Raw genomic sequence first — 18,724 nt, 5'->3', positions numbered from 1 at the left:
TCGTTCTGAAAGAAACGATTGGACTGTTTCCATACTGAGAGCTTCGTGGTCTCTTATAATCAGCAGTGACAATGCACAAGCGAGTGATCAGAGATAGTCGTCATTTCTTAATCAAACTGTTTGGCAGCGAAACGAGTTGCAGGAACTGAAGTTCTTCAGAATGCGTATTATGTCTGCAACGTGGTGGCTTCCGTCTGTGTCGCATCGTGAATCGCCTCTACAAAAACTATTAAATGATTTAATGTTTGTGAAACTGTCTCGCCACATGGCGAAATCGTGAAAGTGATACGTATGCGGAAAACGAGCGGACTTTAGCTACGCGATCAACGACATAAAGTGAATTTTACACCGTTTCAAAACTGGATTCTGGACATTAATAACAGAATTATATGTGTGACAAGCACTGTAGTCGAACATATACGAATTTCGATTTATATAGCAACAATATTATTGAAACTTCCTGGCAGGTTAAAACTGTGTGCCAGACCGAGACCCAAACTGGGGAACTTTGCTTTTCGCAGCGAGTGTTCTACCACCTTTTTATTTTTTATTTTTATTTTTTTTTTAGCCTCTGTTCGTTGCATCTACTCTGGGCGGACGTCGTAAGACATCCGTTTAAATTCGTTGTTGATCGATTAACTCAGTTTTTTTTTTTTACTACAGAGGGCAGCTAACCCTCTGACCGAACACGCTGAGCTACCGTGCCAGCCTGCAACTAATCTACCCAAGCACGACTCACGCCCCGCACTCACAGCTTTACTTCTGCCAGTATCTCGTCTCCTGCCTTCCAAACAATATTATTACGTTAGATCAGTCTGTGAACCAAGGAACACGCTGGAGGATAACATTACCGCCAGGAGAGTTGAATTCCAAGAAAGTGGATGTCTTCACCACTGGTGTCGCTTCTTCAATTACATCGCCACCGCCTACGAGCTGCCGCTGCCTTCGTGCCTCACCGCTAACGCACAAGTAAGCTGTTCAAAATGGTTCAAAAGGCTCTAAGCACTATAGGACAACATCTGAGGTCATCAGTCCCCTAGACTTAGAACTACTTAAACCTAACTAACCTAAGGACATCACACACATCCATGCCCGAGGCAGGATTCGTACCTGCGACCGTAGCAGTAGCGCGGTTCCGGACTGAAGCGCCTAGTACCTCTCGACCACAACGGCCGGCGAAGTAAGCCGTAACTGAAGTTCTCTCTCTGTAAAGACTCAAAAAGCGTTTCAGACAGTTCCAATTGTAATTTCGTTTCTTTTGTGACAAGTTTTCTCTAATACTTGTTTTTGTAGGATAAACGTAGTTTCAATGGAGTTTGTTCAGTTTCTTGTGTTGACCTTGTTTGCCTTATTATTATTATTATTATTATTATTATTATTATTATTGTGGGGCGGCGGGTGGAATAAATGTTGTTATTTAAATGTAGAATGTAATGCAGAAAAGATGCATTTCCCGGCCGATGCACCAATTGTGGGGCGGCTGGTGGATTTTATGTTGTTATTTAAATGTAGAATGTAATGTAGAGAAAATGCATTTCCCGTTCATTAACCATATGTGGGGCGGTGGGTGGAATTAATTGTTATATAAATGTTCCTATTATTTATGCTGTCTTTTGCCGTTCTCAACACTGGCTCTCTAACTACAATATTGGCAACAAGAAAGTGATTAGCAAAACGTGAAGCCTGTAATTAGAATTCCTAGTGCCCACTTCATTTGAGAAATACAATTATAGCTACAGCTTATAGCTCTGAGGAATTAGGAGATTGTCTGGGATTCATAATCAAAAACGATTCTCTAAAAATGTTCACTATATTCTGAAAGTCACAGACCAAAAAGAATCCACACAATCCAACTAACAGAGCAGTTCAGAGTCTAATGCACTGATGCAACTATAACTGTTCAAACTAAATGTTTAAGTGAATGCTCGCCATAATTTGATGATAATGTTCATCAAACGCCACGCTAAATAATGGTAGAATGTTTGTCCCGCGGCGGCATGTGAAAATACGACATACGCAAACTGAAGATAGATCATTAAAGTCATCCCAGAATTAACACTTCACTCGAAAACGATTTCATGGTTACGCGTATCCCGAGTAACTTATTACGGCATCCGAGGCTGTTTATAGCAATGATACCGACGCGACGCGACTCCCGGCACAGATGGTGCGCTAATCAGCGTTTGGAGAGAACTGGGGCCTTCTTCTCTCGCGCAGCGTTCTTATATATAAAGCCGCGGTGCGGAGGGCTAAGGGAACGCCTGATCAAATCGGCTCTCCCGACTAGCCGCTGGGCTAGTAATGCACCACTTTAAGTTGTCGAATAAATCATTGCTTCCTTTGCTGATGGCCGATGAAGCTCTCAATTTAAGTAATCATAATAAAAGTCTGACGTGGCTAACTCAAATATTTTGGGCGAGAGAATTAATTTAATTACACTACACGCAGTAGACGAGCTCTGAACTTGCCCTTTGGAGATACGCTATCGCTATAGTTTTATAGTTATTCAATTGAAACTTCTCACATCTTTATGATTATAGCGGATCTCCCTTCTACTTAAATTTAAACATCCTAGCCTTATTTATTCGCCTACTTAATCTATCTTACTTCCTTAATTTCTAAGACAAAAACCAGAAAATCATGAAGTTGAACTAAAATTTTAATTTGTGAGATCCAGAAGACTGTTTCTACTAAATTATTATGCAAAAGGAATCTAAATACAAATTTTTAAGTTTCTAGCTCTTTTCTGTTGCGCCAATGATTTTTACAGATAAACGTCCAAATTTCGAAAATGGTTAAAGTTATTGAACTGATATTCAGCACATATTGATTTAGTATTACTCCTGACATGCTAGAAACGTTTCAGGTTATTTACTTGATTTTTAAAGTATTGCGCAACATTTATGACGTCAGAGCTAGTTACAGCGGACTAGGCTGGTACACAATGGAAAGACTGATGAGAATTTTATAAGGCGTGAGTAGGCTGCTTCCCTACATTATCGTTTGGTGATTCCGTTTCTCTTTTATTTTGTTTTGGTCGTCATTGTGTACATTTTTACGTATCTTCTGGAAGAGTTCCTATCTCTGTGCGCTGTGCTTATACTGGTACTGGCAGAACTTACGTGTTATTCTGTGGTTTGCAGTTGCGTGCGTGATCTGTGACAGCTGCGATTACTTTCCAATGTTCGAGCAATATACATGGTTCAAATGGCTCTAAGCACTATGGGACTTAACATCTGAGGTCATCAGTCCCCTAGAACTTAGAACTACTTAAACCTAACTAACCTAAGGATATCACAGACATCCATGCCCGAGGCAGGATTCGAACCTGCGACCGTAGCAGCAGCTCGGTTCTGGATTGAAGCGCCTAGGACCGCTCGGTCAAAGGGGCCGGCTGAGCAATATAAATAAGACTACTCCATTATCATTGGGAGAAGAACAATTTCGCTGCAAACTTTAAATCTTACAGCTGTCTATCTACAGGAAGTACAGTGAGGTGACAAAAGTCATGGGATAGCGATGTGCAAATATAGAGATGGCAGTATCATCACGGCCGGCCTCTTTGGCCGAGCGGTTCTAGGCGCTTCAGTCCGGAACCACGAGACCGCTACGGTTGCGGGTTAGAATCCTGCCTCTGATATGGATGTGTGAGATGTCCTTAGGTTAGTTAGGTTTTAGTAGTTCTAAGTTCTAGGGGAGTGATGACCTCAGATGTTAAGTCCCATAGCGCTCAGAGCCATTTGGTATTACCACGTACACAAGGTATAAAAGGGCAGAGCATTGATGGAGCTGTCATTTGTACTCAGGTGACTCTTGTTAAAAGACGTCCGACGTGATAATGGCCGCAGGACGGGAATTAGCAGAGTTTGAGCGCGGAATGGTAGTTCCAGAGACATGGGACGTCCCATTCCGGAAATCATTGCGGATTTCAATATTCCGAAATCCACAGTGTCAAGAATGTGCCGAGAATACCAAATTTCAGGCATTACCCCTCACCACGGACAACACAGCGGCCGAATCCGCAGCTGGTGGTCTCGCGGTCGCGTTCTCGCTTCCCGAGAACAGGGTCCTGGGTTCGATTCCCGGCGGGGTCAGGGATTTTCACCTGCCTCGAGATGACTGGGTGTTTTTGTTGTCCTCATCATTTCATCATCATTCAAGAAAGTGGCGTGATTGGACTGAGCAAAGGTTGGGAATTTTTACAGGCTCTGATTACCGCGCAGTTGAGTGTCCTACAAATCAAACATCATCATCATCATCATCATCATCAACATCAACAACACAGTGGCCGACGACCGTCACTTAACGACAGAGAGCAGCGGCCTTTTCATTGGGTTGTCGTGTTAACAGACAAGCAACACTGCGTGATAAAACCGTAGAAATCAGTGTGGGTCGTACGATGAACGAGTCTGGTAGGACGCGTTGATGGGCTACGGCAGCAGACGACCGACGCGGGTGCCTTTGCTAACAGTACGACGTCGCCTGCAGCGCCTCTCCTGGGCTCGTGATCATATCGGTGAGACCCTAGATAACTGGAAAACCATGGCTCTGTGCAAGCTGACGGTAGTTCCATAATGGTGTGGGCTATGTTTTCGTGGAATGGACTGGGTTCTCTGGTCCAACTGAAGCGATCATTAACTGAGAATGGTTATTTTCGGATTCTTGGAGACTATTTGCAGCCATTCCTGGACTTGATGGTCGAAAGCAACGATGGAACTTTTATGGATGGCAACGTGCCATGTCACTGGGGCACAGTTGTTCGCGATTGGTTTGAAGAAAATTCTGGACGATGCGAGCGAATGATTTGGCCATCCAGATCGCCTGACGTGCATCGTACTGCAAATTTATGGGACGTAATCGAGGCGTCAATTACGGAAGGCTATAGAGGCAGCAGGGCACAATATTTTTGCAGGGTGCTTCCACAGAATTCTGGAGTCCATGCCGCGTCGAGCTGCTGCACTACGCCGGTTAAAAGGAGGTCCGATACGATATTGGGAGGTATCCCATGACTTTTTTCACCTCAGTATATGTTTACATTCTGTAGTTAGTCAAATTACAGCATACACAGGCCCAAGTGCGATTTTGTTTTTCGCAGTTATAACTGAGCAATATTACGACGTTTTCAGCGAAGGTGTACGGTGTACTTCAAACACTGAGTTACCTAAGAAAATTCAGATACAGTTTCTTTGAGCAACTTCTGTAGCGAAACGGCTTCTTTGAATAAAAAAAAATCGAAAATTATTTCATTGTACACTCCTGGAAAATGAAAAAAATAACACAATGACGCAAGTGAATAAGACCTGTTATACTAGCACGGGACACTATGAGAGGGCAGTGTGTGCGATGATCAAACGCGCCACTCTACGGACACGCTAGGAAGTGCGTTACCAGCCGTGGAATGTTGCAAGCTGCTCAGCGGCTGTTCACCGTCAGATCCAGTGGCAGCCAGTTTGCCGTGGTACACGGAGCTCCTTATGTGTCTTCAACATTGTCAGCATGCCGCGACAGTGTATACATGAACCATTCGTGGAACTCACGGAGTTGGAGCGAGGGCGTATAGTGGGCCTGCGGGGGGCCGGATTGTCATACCGCAAAATTGCGCAACACGTGGGGCGAGAGGTCTCCACAGTGCATCGATGTTGTCACCAGTGGTCAGCAGAAGGTGCACGTGCCCGTCGGCCTGGGTCCGGACGGCGGCGACGCCAGATGCACGCCGAGACCGTCGCATTTTACGAAGTGCCGTACAAGACCGCACCGTCACTTCACAACAAATTAGGGACACTGTTACTTCGGGGGTTTCATCGAGAACCATTCGCAGCCGTCTCCTTGAAGCGGGGCTACGATCCCGCGTGTCGTTAGGGCGTCTTCCGATCACTTTCCAACATCGCTCAGCCCGCCTCCAGAGGTGTCACGATAGAGGGTTATGAAAGGACGAATGGAGACGTATCGTCTTCAGTGATGAGTCACTTCTGCCTTGGTGCCAATGACGGTCGAACGCGGATGTGGCTTGCAGCGGAGCGCCAAAACCTGGAGTGTGTACGACGGAGGCATACAGGACCAACACCCGGAATCATGGTGTGGAGAGCCATATCTTACAATGGCCGTTCTCCATTAGTTATAGTATAGGGAACATTGGACAGTGAACGGTACATTGAAACCATTATTCAACCGGTCTTGCTACCGTTCATGCATCAACAAGGCGACATGCTTTTTCAACAGGACAATGCACATCCACATGTCTCCCGTACCACCAAGGGTGCTCTTCAAGGTGTACGCCAACTGCCCTGGCCAGCACGATCCCCAGATCTGTCCCCCATTGAGCATGCGTGGGACCGGATGAAACGCCATCTTGCGGGGTCTGCACGACCGGCACGGAATCTGGCCCAGCTGAGGCACCAGGTGGACACTGCATGCCAGGCCATTCCTCAAGACTACATTCGGCACCTCTACGATCGTCTTCATGGGAGAATTGTAACCTGCATTTCCGCAAAAGGAGGGTATACACAGTACTAGCGGCGACATTGCGCACGCTCTGTTGACTTTACTCACGTGGGTATGGCTCTGTCTTTGTGATCGTGTGTTGTATACGTCCCCAAGAGTGTGTCAATAAAATTTCTCTCTGCTGGGTAGACGAGTTCATGGTGTTCCTTTTTCATTTTCCAGGAGTGTATTTACATCTTAAATGTTCAGACAAATTCCTGGCCATAATTTCGCCAGGTATATTTCTTAGAACCGGTTCCTTAACACTCCCACTTCTTTCCTTCCGTGCCTGCTGTGTAAAAATGAGTGAATTCTCTAGTAATTATTACTTTTGTAACCAAATAAGCTGTTATTTGTCACGATGTTCCAAGAGTACCGCAATTAATTTCAGAATCATGAGTTTCCATCTTCAGATACCGATTTGAGAATCCAGAACTTAAAATTACACTGCACTGCTGTACCATGAAGGTACCATGTGTATGCCATGGTTGGCATATCAACGCAACAGCTCAATAGGAGTAAGGAAAGCTACCCAGCATATTTAAGGAAAGATTACATAGTGATTTTTCACTAAGAAATCGCATTTGAATCTTGGCTACATGTGAGGAGAACACGTTATGCCTCGTGTACGGAGAACCGTCTACCAGCATGCGTGAGAATTCGACACCGGCAGGCTAGTGGCAGACGGAGAGTGCGGTGTATCGTTCCGCAATGTGGTGCTCGCATCGGTCGTGATCACGTGTCTGCCATGTGAACATGGAATCGATGCTTACAAAAGGGCTCTATTCAACTCCAGTCAGGATCTGAATGGCACCTCGTCACACACGCCTCAGCGTAAAGACGCATTGTTCACTCTGCAAAGATGGATCGTACTGCCACGTCATGTCCCCTGATGACGTGTAAAAGAAGAAATTGGTGTCGATATGGAAGACGTGGATGATCCAGTATAAATTCAGAATTTAAGAGAGCTCTGGAACCTGAGATGAAATAAGGCAGAAGGGATGGACAACATTCCATCGGAATTTCTCAAATCATTGGGGGAAGTGGCCCGTAAGGACTATTCAAGTTGATGTGCAGACTCTATGAGACTGGCGACGTACCATCAGACTTTCGGAAAAATATCATCCAGACATCTGGAAAGAAGGCAAAGGCACACATCTGAAAGAACTTCCGCACAATCAGCTTAACAGTTCATGCACTGAAGTTACATAAAAGCATAATATACACTACAGTCGAAAAGAAAACTGAGGAGCTGTTAGATATCAATTTGGTTTTAGGAAAGGCACCAAACATGCAGTTCTGACGTTATGCTTGATAATTGAAAAAGCCTTCGACAACATAAAATAATGCAACCTGTAAAAAATTCTGAGAAGATTAGGAGTACGCGTTAGGGAAGGCCGGGTAGTGTACAATATGTACAAGAACCAAGACGGAACAATAAGACAGAGACCAAAAACGACGTGTTAGAATTAAAATGGGTGTACTGTTTAATTTATAATTCGAAGAAGTAATGACAAATATAAAAGAATGGTTCAAGGGTGGAATTAAAATTCAAGCTGAAAGGACATCAATGGTAAGATCTGCTGATGACACTGCTATCCTCAGTGAAAGTGAAGAAGAACTAGAGGATGTGATGAATGGAGTAAACAGTACAGTGTGTATAGAATATGGATTGAGAGTAAACCGAAGGAAGACGACAGTAATGAGAAACAACAGAAATGAGAATAGTGAAAAACTTAATGTGAAAATCAAGAAGCAGACGAAGTTACAGAATTCCGAAAACTTGGACACGAAATAATCCATGGCGGACGATGCAAGGAGGACATGAAAAGTACAGCCCAGGTGAAGATGGCTTTCCTGTACAAGGGAAGTGTACTGGTATGAAACACAGGCCTTAATTTGAGGAAGAAATCTCTGAGAACGTACATTTGGAGCACAGCATTGTGGGAAAATAAGAACAGACGAGAATCAAAGCGTTTGAGATGCGTTGCTACAGAAGAAGGTTGAAAATATGGTGCACTGATGATAAGATAAGGAACAAGAGGTTCACCGCAAAATTTTCGAAGACAGGAACATAGGCAAAACACTGACAAAATAAGGGACTAGATGATAGATATTGCGTTAAGACATCAGCTAATTGTCTTCATGGTATAAAAGAATGCTATAGAGGGTAAAAACTACAGTGGAACACCGAGATTACACTACACCTAATACATAATTGAGGACATACAGGGTGTTTCAAAAATGACCGGTATATTTGAAATGGCAATAAAAACTAAACGAGCAGCTATAGAAATACACCGTTTGTTGCAATATGCTTGGGACAACAGTACATTTTCAGGCGGACAAACTTTCGAAAATACAGTAGTTACAATTTTCAACAACAGATGGCGCTGCAAGTGATGTGAAAGATATAGAAGACAACGCAGTCTGTGGGTGCGCCATTCTGTACGTCGTCTTTCTGCTGTAAGCGTGTGCTGTTCACAACGTGCAAGTGTGCTGTGGACAACATGGTTTCTTCCTTAGAACAGAGGATTTTTCTGGTGTTGGAATTCCACCGCCTAGAACACAGTGTTGTTGCAACAAGACGAAGTTTTCAACGGAGGTTTAATGTAACCAAAGGACCGAAAAGCTATACAATAAAGGATCTGTTTGAAAAATTTCAACGGAATGGGAACGTGACGGATGAACGTGCTGGAAAGGTAGGGCGACCGCGTACGGCAACCACAGAGGGCAACGCGCAGGTAGTGCAGCAGGTGATCCAACAGCGGCCTCGGGTTTCCGTTCGCCGTGTTGCAGCTGCGGTCCAAATGACGCCAACGTCCACGTATCGTCTCATGCGCCAGAGTTTACACCTCTATCCATACAAAATTCAAACGCGGCAACCCCTCAGAGCCGCTACCATTGCTGCACGAGAGACATTCGCTAACGATATAGTGCACAAGATTGATGACGGCGATATGCATGCGAGCAGCATTTGGTTTACTGACGAAGCTTATTTTTACCTGGACGGCTTCGTCAATAAACAGAACTGGCGCATATGGGGAACCGAAAAGCCCCATGTTGCAGTCCCATCGTCCCTGCATCCTCAAAAAGTACTGGTCTGGGCCGCCATTTCTTCCAAAGGAATCATTGGCCCATTTTTCAGCTCCGAAACGATTACTGCATCACGCTGTCTGGACATTCTTTGTGAATTTGTGGCGGTACAAACTGCCTTAGACGACATTGCGAACACCTCGTGGTTTATGCAAGATGGTGCCCGGCCACATCGCACGGCCGACGTCTTTAATTTCCTGAATATTTCGATGAGCGTGTGATTGCTTTGGGCTATCCGAAACATACAGGAGGCGGCGTGGATTGGCCTCCCTATTCGCCAGACATGAACCCCTGTGACTTCTTTCTGTGGGACACTTGAAAGACCAGGTGTACCGCCAGAATCCAGAAACAATTGAACAGCTGAAGCAGTACATCTCATCTGCATGTGAAGCCATTCCGCCAGACACGTTGTCAAAGGTTTCGGGTAATTTCATTCAGAGACTACGCCATATTATTGCTACGCATGGTGGATATGTGGAAAATATCGTACTATAGAGTTTCCCAGACCGCAGCGCCATCTGTTGGTGACAATTGTAACTACTGTAATTTCGAAAGTTTGTCTGCCTGAAAATGTACTGTTTTCTCAAGCATATTGCAACAAACGGTGTATTTCTATCGCTGCTCGTTTAGTTTGTATTGCCGTTTCAAATATACCGGTCATTTTTGAAACACCCTGTGAGTGCGAGTGGTACTCTGAGATGAATAGGTTAGCACAGGTGAGGAATTCTTGGTGGCCGTGTCAAACCAGTCAGAAAAGTATCCACACGGAGGATGCAACGACAGACTGCCGGCACGGTGACTAGGTTCAGGCATTGCTCGCCACGGGAAAAGGGACAGGAGCGCCGACACAGGTGTGCCTAACGGCACCTTTGGAACCTCATCGTCTTTCCAGACGAAGCTCAGCCCTGCTTACGGTACCACGATGAGCATGTCTGTATGTGGAGGCTCTGGGAAGAAGAAATGTTGGGAGATCGCATTTGCCATCGTCAATATGGTCCAGCACTAGCGTGAAAGTGTGCTTTGCCACTGGGTACACAAAAAAGCAGTTACCTCTAATTCGCATAGCCGGAGGTTCGGGCAGCAGCTGTTACATTTCTGACGTGTTATGGTCGGTGGCTGTGCCGTATCTCAGACCTCTCCGTGAAGTAATCTTTTGACAAGATAATGCAAGACTACATTCTTCCCTTGTTGTCCTAACTGGCTCCTATGGGCAGCACGTTCTCCAGACCTGTCACCTATGGGAATCATCTGTTCATAGGTGGCCTAGAGACTGACACCTCACCACTGGCTAATCACTGCAGTTCATTAACTCTGCCGAGAAGTTGAAATAAAGTGGAATGACTCACTCGTATCTGTCATTAAGTCACAGTTAGACGTAATGCCCGTCCAGATAGAGTCATTGTTGCTGACATGGATGACAGCCCTGTATGGTTTACATTGCAAACTGTATACTTCAAAATCATCTATCGTTTTTAATAATTTGTTCTTCTTACTATACGCACAATAAGTAAAATTTTATTGTTATACAGGGCTGTTATAAGAGGTGTGTTCAGTAAGTATTGCAACACTTTTTTCCTCGGCCAGTTTCGGTTGAAAAAATGCGAAATTTGAAGTGGAGCATAGCGGAATATTTCCAATTCAGTCCCTATAATTTCATGAAATTCCGGTAGGTGGCGACGCTCTAGTAGCTTTCAAAATAACGTCTGTAACGGAGTTTCCTTTGGCGGTAAACCGGAGCATCGTAGATATTCATAGCGGCTAGCAGAAAGTCTACGGAAATCTGGCAGTGAAGAAAAGCACGGTGAGTCATTGGGCGAGACGTCTACCTTTATAGCAACAAGATCTCGCATACCTGTCCGACCTCCCTCGTGCCGACTCTCGCACCTTTCGATCTCCATCTGTTTTGGCCAATGATGGAAGAATTCCACGGGAAATAGTTCGTCAATGACGGGGAGGTTATTGATGCAGCAAGACGTTGGCTCCGACGTCAACCATTAAAGCAGTGTGGCGACTCGGAAAAAAAAATTCCCTGAGAATTCCAGGTGTGAGGAGGAAGATGACTCGAGAAGTTCCTGAAAAATTAATGGTGAATGGGTGGGGGTAGCATCCGCAATAATGACTTTTCTTGCCTCTCAGCTCAGCTATATATTACTTATAAGCAGTAGCTTAACGGCATTTTATAAACGTCTGTAGTCCGCAGCTCGTGGTCGTACGGTAGCGTTCTCGCTTCCCGCGCCCGGGTTCCCGGGTTCGATTCCCGGCGGGGTCAGGGATTTTTCTCTGCCTCGTGATGACTGGGTGTTGTGTGACGTCCTTAGGTTAGTTAGGTTTAAGTAGTTCTAAGTTGTAGGGGACTGATGACCATAGATGTCAAGTCCCATAGTGCTCAGAGCCATTTGAACCATAAACGTCTGTAATTTATGTCGAAAAATATTCATATAATTGAGACACTTTGAAATATTAAGTATTTCAAAATTAAGTGACTTATTAAACTCAATAAAATACAATTGTTTCATTCCTAGAATAAAAACGCAGAATTTCCTGACATTTTATGAAATTCCCGAAATTTCCTAAGCTTTCCCTTATTTTTCTCGATAAAATGTAATTCCCTGAGAATTCCAGGTTTTCCAGAAGAATCGGAGCCCTACTAGAGTGATTCTATGGGGACATATAAGTCCTCCTAGTAAGGTGGTGAAAGGCCGTCACATTCAACAGAGAGTATGTTAAAAAAAGCCTTTTGTAGCCAGAAGTGTGGGAAATAATATGGGCTATTGGAATCCTGAATAAAAACAAATCAAGTTTCAGAGAGAAGTGTGTTGCGTTCGTTACTGAATGGCCCTCGTAATTAAATTTTCGCTACTTGTGAGAGCCCGATGAAAAATGATTGATCGTATGACAATGAAACTTTGTGGAAACATTTTGAAGGGCATGAGGAAGAGAAATAGCGAATAAATCATTTAAAGAAACACATTTTAATTACCAGATGAGAAGGTAATATTTGAGAATTACTTACCCTGCTTACGTTTCAGGTTACAAACGTTGCTCAATGTGCGGACCACCTGCTTCCACGAGAGTCTGTAACCGCACTAGAGATACAATTTCACGTTTGTGCGCAACACTTTTCTAACGGTGGACCATGGAATGTCCAACTGTCGTCGACGCAACTTGTGCACTGCTTGAATATCGCACGCTGCGTCCAGCATTCTCAGCCATGACAACAGTAACTTCTTCAACAGCTGAGGGCGCAATTGGCTCTGTGTGCTAAGATGGCATGACTGTTTAAAGAAATACATTGCTACATGACGATAGTCCAGATAAGATTTAGCTTTCTTTACGTAATTTATCACATTTTGTAACTGAATTATGTAAACATCGATGTATCTTCATAGGTATGTCTACAGCATAACGAGATCTTTGGGCTGTGATCGCTAGTCACTTTGTGTTTGTTTTTCTCATTTCATACGAATAGAACGATTGCTGCACTTGTAAATTTTTACTGCGTATTTCATGTGGATTAGATTATTCAATCCTTTGTGGTTCAATATTGACGACATATGAAACGTTTTAAGTGATTTTCGTAAGTATATTATTACTTGGTTGCTGAGCGCCAATTTGTGTTGTCTTAATGTTGTTCTACAAATTGGAATGTTGTGTTGTTAGGTACCAGCTGGTGGCTTACGACCGAAACCGCTAGTACTAATAAAATCCGGTTAACGCAGTTGAGAGTCATGAGTTTCATTTTTGTTACATTTTGTTACGGTCTTTGACTGTGTTGATGTGATAGCAGATTTGGTTGCATAGGCCTACTTTATTTAGAGTTGATTTAGTTTGGCAATGAAATTTGAAGACTATTTTGAGTAACATCTGTCTTAAACGCAATGCATGTACTGAGTTGGTAGTATAGAGCCGTACATCGATCTCCTTTGTGTGATTGAGAATTCCCTGTCAAGGATGAAGTAACCTACTAATGGGGTTCTTTATTTCTTTCTCCTCATTCACGCTCTTCTATTTTGTACAGCAGTCGGTTTTGGAAATTTCAGTTTCGTGTGTTGCATCTTGTGTGTATCGAAATTCTGGAGAAAATTTCATTGTTCCTTTCAGGGGTTATTTTACTTTCTCGTTTTTAAAGTTCCGTACCTCAGTCGGTTAAAATGGAGCCCTTATGGAGAGAATTAGCTGTCTGTCTGTCTGTTCGTCTGTTAAGACTCCATTTTCTCAGGAAAGGATAGACGTATGTGGTCGAAATTTATGTCAGTTACTAACGTCTCCGGTTGTTTAGAGTGTAACAGCACTTGCCAGGTTTTTAGTGTTACGTATCTAATTTGGTAAAAACAGAGCGCTTATAGGAGTACTTTATTGTCCGACTGTCTCTGTCTGTCCATACGTCTGATAAAAAGCCTAAACGTTGAGTTGAAATTTGTGCCTCATACTAATGTCTATCGTCCGTTGGCGGTGTAAAAAATTGAAGCTTCTAAGTCAATGCAGTAAAAAGAAATAGCCATTTATGTCACGTATTTTGATACTCGCAAACTCACCAGTTAAAACTTTTCGGTGTTACCAGTTGATCTAGACTCATGAAGCTTGGCAAGAAAAGGAAAAAAAACCAGAAAACTGTTCATTTGTAGTTATATGACACGAAAACATATTTCTTTTGTTATTTGTTATCCGATCTCAAACTGAAATGTAAAATATTCTTCGAAGTCTTCGAATTTCTGGAACCAATATCTTGCCAGTATCAATATCGGTAACATGTAAAAATCATCAAGACTCTCTACTCTTAGAATGGATGAAGTGTCTACATATATAATTAAGTTTATATGGAACGTTTACAGCGTGAGTCCTATTGGCTGCTGGAAAAATTTAATTTTTAATCAGCAGCTATCGTTTGTAATAAAACTAAAATTTCTTGACATTTGCGTAAAAAATGGAAACACACGGTCGTGTTAGGGTTTGGGATACTTTTTCACTTTTCATTTGCTTACAAGTTTTTACAGTTGAGCTTAAATAATGGAAAATAGCACTATAAGTCAAAAGATTCTTAATGTTGCATTGTTTCGTATTATTGTATTTTTTTTATTTGTCATTTCTGAAAGCTCGCAAATGAAGTGGTCCATTTTCGGTCAGTTTTGTTGTAAAGTGTTTTCCTCCAGCAAACTTTGAAATAAAGCTGATTTTCTGTTGACAACAGCTTGTATTCGTCTCGTGTCTGTGGCCGTTGTCGAGGAGGGCGTGTCCTGCGTGAATTGAGCTAATCTGGCACTCTGAGCCGTCAGCATATCGTTGGCAAAGATGGCCAAGTGTGTAGCCAGCGACGGTATACCACAGGAGATTCTAACTTGTTCTGTTCGTACTTTGTGGAAGGTCGTTTCTGTTTAGCTGGGTGCTGATGCTCAAAGAATCAGAAAGCTCACTAACATGACATGCGACAGATTAACAAAATCTGATAGGGGTACGTCCAGTGGTATAATTTTCCCGCACGTACATGCACAGTATAAAAAGGGAGAATACATATGAAACGAGTGTTAATAAAATTTAAGCAACTGTAAAACTCTATTATAGCATGCCAGATAGCACCCAACGTATCTGCGTATCCTTAACTCCCTCATTTACATTATAATGACTGCGCATACTTCATACGCCTGCAATACAAGAGATAGAACTCAAGTCTCTTGTTTTCTGACGCTTGTTTTGACTGGGGCACAGGCTGGCCTTCCTGGCTACAGCACACTGGACTTGTATTCGGGAGAAAGACGGTTCAAACCCGCGTCCGAGCTTCCAGATTTAGGTTTTCCACGATTTCCCTAAATCGCTCCAGGAAAATGCTGGAATGGTGCCTATGAAAGGGCTCAGCCGATTCTCTTTCCCATCCTTGACACCTGCTAGGGTAGGTGTTGACGCAACAGGGTATAACGAACATGTACGAAGAAGAACAGCACAAAAAGCTACAGATGGTTTTTTTACCCCTGAGAGAGCATCACACAGACGCGGGAAACATTGAACTGGTAAATACACACTATCCTGTGAAAGCCTGTGTAGGAAGTTAGGGAACCAAGATTAAGTGATGAACAAGGGAATACACAACGACTCCCACTTACCGCCAGGGATCGAGAAGACAAGATTAGACTAACTGCAGCACGTACATTAGCATTACCCAGTCATTCTTCCACTGCCCCATACATGAAAATGTGCTACCCCAAAACCAGACTACATTTACACCTACATGGTTGCTCTGAAATTCTCACTGAAGTTTTTGGCAAGGAGTGCCAAGAAACACTATCAGACTATTTCTCCACTGTTACACTCTCTAATGGCATATGGGAAAAATGAAAACCTAAATCTATCTGTGTGAGTTCTCATTTTATTATTTTTACGATCGCCATTTCTTCCTTTGTATCTAGGAGTTTCTGTGTTCGAAAGAGAAAGTTGGTGATTGAAATTCCTTGAAAACATGTCGGGTCAACGAAAACAATTTTTTGTCATATCTGTGACACTCCCTCATTTCGCAATAATACAAAACGAGATGGCCATGTTTGAATTTTTTCATTGTCCTCGACCTACCCTGTCTCTTGAGGATCCCTTATCGAGCAGAAATAACTCTGAAAAAGGACGAGTAGTGAGAAGATTAGTTCTGCCTCGTGAGTCATTGCGAGGGTGGAGGACTGTATCATACTGAAAGTGTAGCAATGCAGAGGATTAATCTGTATTGACCAGTTAACGTTTCCAAGTAAACCTGTGGTGCAATAGCTCGTGTAATTTGCCTAGGGCACCACACATACTGCACGTACTGTGGTATCAACACATGGTCACGACTGGGACTTAGCGTGGCGTGATTAAAGTATCGAGGGCGGAGGAAAGGAACATCTCACTTCTAAACCAGGGCGTCACTTGTTTCATTAAGACTTTTCGGGGAACGACTGTTATGAGTATTTCGTTCGTACTTACACCACACATTTGTACCTTGATTAAGATCTAGTTGTTACACCAGATACACTCTAAGACAAAAAACACTTATCACGAGGGAATTATGTGGTATCAACGTTCGATACCACACTTGTTAGGGGTTGCAGTTATCGACCGCCGTTCGTAGTAGTATTGCTGGACCCGCGAGTCGAGACTAGCGCCGCCAACGCCGCTCCGGGGCTTGCAACGAGTCTCTAGCGTGCGCTCTGCCACTCTTTCCGGGACGTCAAGTAGGAAAGTAGTATAGCCTTCAGCTGACAGGAAGCAACCTCTAACAAGGCGCTTCGTTAAAGTATGGCTATGTGATGCCTCTATAGCTCTGTTTGTAATTATAGCCTCGCGGGATTAGCCAAGCGGTCTAGGGCGCTGCAGTCATGGACTGTGCGGCTGGTCGCGGCGGAGGTTCGAGTCCTCCCTCGGGCATGGATGTGTGTGTTTGTCCATAGGATAATTTAGGTTAAGTAGTGTGTAAGCTTAGGGACTGATGACCTTAGCAGTTAAGTACATTTGAACATTTTTTTGTAATTATATTCCTCCTGAGTATGAAGACTCCTTTACCACCAGTTAAGTACAATGTATTATTTTTTTACCTACGACTTCTAATTATTTTAGTCGTTGTAGACCCAGACCATGCAGCCAGCTCCTTATCGACTTCACTGACAAACCTGCTGTATACGCAAAGAATAGATTTGTATGTTTCTATTTAGCATTGGCCACCAGTCATTCACCTTGGAGACGATTCGTTCGTCATCATCATAACAAATTATACCAATGGGACAGAAATTGCTAAATGTGATTTACACGTACAGCCAAACAAATAATTACAACTTCAGAAAAACTGGCTGATTTATTCAAAAGAAAGAGCTTCACAAATAGAGCAAGTAAACAATACATGCGTCCTGATCTGGCTGTTATGCAAGCAGTTATTTGCTTTGGCTTTGATTGATATTTGTCAGATGTCCTCCCGAAGGATATCGTGCTAAGTTCTGGCCAAATGGAGCGTTAGATCGTCAAAATGCCGATCTCGTTGAAAAGCCTTGTCCTTAACGCTCTAAAATTTCTCAATTGAGGAGAGATTCGGCGACCCTCCTGGCCAAGATAGGATTTGGCAAGCACAAAGACAAGCATTAGAAGCTCTCGCCTTGTGTGGGCGGGCACTACCTTGGTGAAACGTAAGCCCACGATGGCTTGCCGTGAAGGCGAACAAAACAGGGTGTCGAATATCGTCGAGGTATCGCTGTGCAGTAAAGATGCGCGGATGGCAACAAAAGAGGTCCTGCTGTGAAAAGACACGGCACCCCAGACCACCACCCCCTGTTGTCGGGCTGCACCGTGGGCGACGCTCAGGGTGGTATCCCACTGCTGTCTAGGGTGTGTCCAGACAAGTACTCGCTGCTCATCGGCGCTCAGTTCGAAGTGAGACACACCAGTAAAGGCAGTTCTACTCCGGTCAATGGTACTCCAGACCGCACGCGCCAATTGGACATAAAAACTAAAACTAAACTCCTCCCGAACAGGCCATGAAAGTTCAACGGTACCGACCGGCCGCCGTGTCATCCTCAGACTACAGTCGTCAATGGATGCGGATATGGAGGGGCATGTGGTCAGCATACCGCTCTCCCGGCCGTATGTCAGTTTCCGAGACCGGAGCCGCTACTCCTTAATCAAGTAGCTCCTCAGTTTGCTTCACAAGGGCTGATCGCACCCCGCTTGCCAACAGCGCTCGGCAGACCGGATGGTCACCCATCTAAGTGCTAGCCCAGCCTGACAGCGCTTAACTTCGGTGATCTGACGGGAACCGGTGTTACCACAGCGGCAAGGCCGTTGGCCCAATTGGCACGATATCCCTAATAAGGACATCCAACAACTCTATAATTGAACGGAATAATTGATTGCATAAGGGCCGTAGGTTGACCAATGCGTTAATGGCGTTCTCTATCTGTGAAGCCCTTTCTCTTGAATAAATCATCCACTTTTCTGAAGTTATGATCTCTAATTTGTCGGTGCATGTACATGACATCTACCAATTTTCGTCCCAGTCGGATAATTCCTTCGTGGTGTGTAGCTCTTTTAGTCTTAAAAAGTACATCTACCTGAGAAATCGCCTCTGATTGACAGAACGTGTTGGATCTGCTGAAATTTCCCTCCGTTTATATACACTAACGAAAAAATATTTGGCCTGTCACAG

At 43.8% G+C, this 18,724-nt stretch overlaps 1 pseudogene; it reads right to left on the bottom strand.

The window, feature by feature from the left end:
- Positions 1-18,247: 18,247 nt before the first annotated feature.
- LOC126263908 (5S ribosomal RNA) lies at positions 18,248-18,365 on the bottom strand (annotated as a pseudogene).
- Between the last annotated feature and the right edge of the window lie 359 nt (positions 18,366-18,724).

This window comes from Schistocerca nitens, chromosome 6 (genome assembly GCF_023898315.1).
Source record: "Schistocerca nitens isolate TAMUIC-IGC-003100 chromosome 6, iqSchNite1.1, whole genome shotgun sequence".
Taxonomy (NCBI): domain Eukaryota; kingdom Metazoa; phylum Arthropoda; class Insecta; order Orthoptera; family Acrididae; genus Schistocerca; species Schistocerca nitens.
This window is presented reverse-complemented; position numbering and strand designations above follow the sequence as displayed.